This window comes from Pteropus medius, unplaced genomic scaffold (assembly GCF_902729225.1).
Source record: "Pteropus medius unplaced genomic scaffold, Ma_sr-lr_union100, whole genome shotgun sequence".
Taxonomy (NCBI): Eukaryota; Metazoa; Chordata; class Mammalia; order Chiroptera; family Pteropodidae; genus Pteropus; species Pteropus medius.
In genome coordinates, this window is record NW_024349803.1 from 25253937 (window position 1) to 25258361 (window position 4425).

Consider the following 4425-nt stretch of genomic DNA (forward strand, 5'->3'; position numbering starts at 1 on the left):
GTGTTTTGTGGACATGGGCAGGAAAAATTGGAATAAATAAAATTATTAGTTACTTCAAAAGTAACTTTATTCCCTGAGGAAAATATGTTAAGTAACCAATTATTTTTAAAACAATCAATAGCTTGCATTTATTCCTTTAGATTTAATATTAAATTATATAATGTATATATTCATAGGGAGACTATATTGATCTTTCTTTGAAACGTGAATGTGATTGCTTTATTCTAGTCACCTCTCGTAGAGAAGAAAATTTAAATGGCTCAGGTACATTTAATATATCTACTCAATCTATCTTCTTATGATGTTTACAAATATATAGATTTCGGTAATTTTTTAATTAGCTTCTCCGTAGGAGAAATAGGTTTATAATAAACATCCAAATTCTCTGCTACTAGAAACAATTGGAAAATGTCTATCGAAATTTCCAGTCCTTTGAATGAATCTGTGGTTTACCATCACAGACACAATCGGTCAGAAATATCTCTGTTCTTATTCTGAAGAGGTTAGTGGAAGCTCTGTTGTTTGCGTCTCTATTCATATCTATGTGAACTCACAGCACAATAAACACACTTAACATTTTACCCGTTTCTGGTTTGCCCTGAGAATTCTCACTGGCGGTGCTTTACGGCTGCAGTGTTTACCGCGAGATAACTCGGGGATCACAGTCCTAACCTCACCCCCAAAGTCTGCCACCAAATACCTGGCGTTTGTTATTATTTTCACGTCGCTCTAGTATATCGATAGTCTTTGGAAACAAATGACATCATTCTATTTACGGCATTCTGTTTTTATGTATGTATGTGTGTCTGTATTTTTACGCCTTCAGCACCCGGTCTTTCTAGGTGGTCTCCCATCCAAGTACTCACCAGGCCTGACCCTGCTTAGCTTCCGAGATCAGACGAGATCGGGCACGTTCGGGGTGGCGTGGCCGTAGACTATAGTATTCTGTTTTTAGTAGTGGTGTTCGCATTCACAAAAGACAGTAATTCTCAATTGCCGAAAATGTCAAATCCTAAAAAATGTAGCATTCCTAGGCATGTGGTTAATTTCACTCTCAAACAGTCGTTAGCGGAAGATTCATTCGATGAATGCGATTTATGTGTACATTTCTGTTACATTAGGATTAGAGACAAGTTCTGCTTAGAAAGAACAGTTTTTATATTTTACTTTTGTACTGAAACCCAGTCAGACTTGCTTCGGCCTCAAAGGGCCTGTTTATGTAAAATTCAATTAACGCTGGCAGTGAACTGCGCTTTTTTTTCCTAAACGGGAAATAGGTTAAAGAGCACTTAACTTTTTGTAAAGCATTTTATATTCATCAGCCTTTTCATATTGCTGTGACTCTCGGAAAAGCAAAGCTGGTGTTATACATTCAGTTTAATGGATGAAAAGCCTGGGGCTCGAAGAACTTACTTCCCAAACTTTAAAATGTGTGCACGGCAGCGTTGGCGTGAGAATCACAAACTTACGACTCCGCAGCTCGTTCTTTTACACTTTTTTGACACATTCTGCAGACTGCCATCCTGAGGGAGGCCATAGTAAACATATTTTTAAAGGCCGTACGGCAAATAAATTTGAAAAATGCCAATGAGCACAGATTTGCCATGTACATTAGCACATTAAACACGCTGAGAAGCCCATTGCCGCTGTTCGGCGTGGTTTGATCTAGGCTGCATCACATCTATTCGTGGGTGGGATTCTTTTTCATGAGATACATGTTTATATTCTGTGTAAGAGTATTCTGTAATATATTATCCAAAGAGCAATTTCATATATTACATTATATTACACGATATGGTATTATATTATACTGCTGGTCCCATCTTTCATCCGTTGTTTGTTTCTTTGTAGATCAAAAACACTTTATGGGATAACAAGAGATGTGCTCTGCTAGTTTCTACCTTCGAATGGTTTTCAGCTCTCCTGACAGGTAGGTGATTCACCGGCCTGAAACGTTTCACGGACGGCATCGCGTCACAGCGGGCACAGCCAGCAAGGGACATGGAGTGACCGACGAGCACAAAAGTTCCTCAGGCGTGTTTTCAGAGGAAAGCTGGGCACCGAACTGATTTCTGCCCTCATTTTTTGCCTCCGCTTCTCTGTGTTATCCTGGATAATTCAGCCCACTGAACATCTCCAGATTTATTTTGTCCTTCTATAAACCGGTGTTCGGACTGGTCATTAGTTTTCAAACTCTACCTGACCAAGTTCTTGGGAGAACATGGCAGGGGGGACACTGGGAGGAGTTTTGTGACACCAGGTCTCCGCTATTTCTCCCAGAGAATCGTCTCTGCTTTTCATATCGGTCTTTTTCATCAGATTCCTTGTCTACGACAGGTTCACAGGATGGAATTACCTTCAAAATCAGTTTTTCTTCTGTTTTAATATTCTAAGAATCTCGACGTACAGAAACTGACAGCGGGAAACCTGACCTATGGATTTTTTTATAATATATGAGATCCGTATACGGTATGTATTGAGTCACACGCTTCTTAAAACATTTACATGAATGGTGCTATTAAATGACAAAAAAAAAGTGTTAACTGATTGTTTTGGAAAACCACTGGGCACTCGGATTTTAAATCTCGAAATCCGTTAGGGTTTTCCAGTGTAACATGTAGTTACCGGCAAAGCAAAACTGCCAACTATTCGGTTGTCATCCAACGCCACGGTTTTTGCTAACTTAAAAAGTAGTCTCTCTGTATTTTGGTTTCTGGAATTGCTGATCAACCACCAACAGAAAGTTTGAACACTGAAGGGAAATCACTTTGACTTCAAAAAGAGGAATTTAAAGTGCGGGATAAATATCTCTCGTGAACAGAGGTTTATAGCAGCGTCAGAAACAAAGATGCATTTGAGCTTTGGAAAAAGAGTTAAGATCTGGGGCAGGATTTCATTTTCCAGAGACTATTTGAATATCCAACTGTCCTTCTCTTGGGATGACTTAGATCTTCCAAGAGAGAACCTTCCCAGGTAAGCCAAAATGTGTTCATTCCTTTCTACCTTGACAATGACTCAGACTAAAATTATATCTAAATTGTGTCTCCTGAAATAAATGGGACTCGACCATCGCCTCCTGTGGGATTTATCAGGCAGGCCAATAAAGCTAAGTGGGAGTAGATTGCCTTTTGGGGATCTATTAATAGGCTACTGCCACATAATTGTTCCCTAATTACTGGCTTTAATGCGCCTTCAGAAATTAAGCAATTTATCTCCTACCTCCTGAATGACTTAAATATTGGGGATTTTTCACTCCTATGTCTTAGTTGTTTAGAGTGGACTTTCTTTCAGGGAATCAATGGGGCGATGAAAATATACAAATTTACTGCTTTAAAAGTCCCTTTGTTATCAAAAATTGTCGAGTCTTTAAGTACCATGGAGACGTGATTTAGTCTGTCGATGTGCAAAGCGACAACAATCGTGATGGCGACTTTTAGCTGGAAAGAGCCCCCCAAACTCATCTTATGCTGTGCCCAACACATGACAAGCTAATTATTCCACCACGCAATACCACATGCATCTCGGCGCCGCACGAGGCCGCAGACGGGGGTCCGCCTCTCAAAGCCACGCTCATCGCCCACTCACGGCTACCCCGACCCGCCCGAGTGCCCGGGGAAGGCTGAGCCGTGTCAAGTGCGACGATGAAAAATTGATTGAGGAAAATGAAGCTGGGCCTTGAGAATTTCCGGAACCAGTGTTGGAGACAGACGTGTCCACATGGCAACAGGGCCGGGAAGAAATGTGAGCACGAGGCCCCCCATCTTCAGCCTGGTCGGGGTGCAGAGAAGGGCAGGCCCAGGGCTGGACTTGAACTTAAGAGAAGTCTAGTGGGGGAACACATCGGGCCCTCGAGTGGCCCTGAGCCCCACCAGGTAGAGATCACTGCCCGTCACACCGATGAGTGTGCAAACAGCGTGTTCTAAATGCACAGACTGTGTTCGCGTGGTTCTTCCATGCCTTCCACCTGCATGAGTGAAGACCCACCCCCTTTCCCTCTCCTGCTCTGCAGGGTTCTGTGAAGTGGGAGGTGGTGTCAACTGGTCAAGGTTTAGGAGAAACAAAGAGACCGCCCAAGGACGAACAGCTGTTAACACATCTTTTTTATTTTATTTTATTTTTTTAATAAAAACAAACGGAGCCGACACGGACCGTAGTCAGGAGCAAGAGTCCTCGAGCCAGGGTTGGAGATGAAATCTGAGCCTGGGCCATGTGACCCTAGGAGAACGACTTAGTTCTTTGTGCTTTAGTGTCTGTCCTTAAAACAGGCCAATGACAACGTCCTCAGGGAATCGGATGAGGAATAGACAAGCTAACGCAGCGGAGGGCTTACAGGAGGACTTAGCACAGACTAAATGCGACACAAATGTCGCCTGTTATGATCCACGCTGAGGTCACGAGGAAGCGAAACAAATAACTGAAGTCTGT

The 4425-nt window shown here is 42.3% G+C and overlaps 1 pseudogene; it reads right to left on the reverse strand.

The window, feature by feature from the left end:
* Nucleotides 1–817: 817 nt before the first annotated feature.
* On the reverse strand, nucleotides 818–936 carry LOC120582526 (uncharacterized; annotated as a pseudogene).
* Nucleotides 937–4425: the final 3489 nt, after the last annotated feature.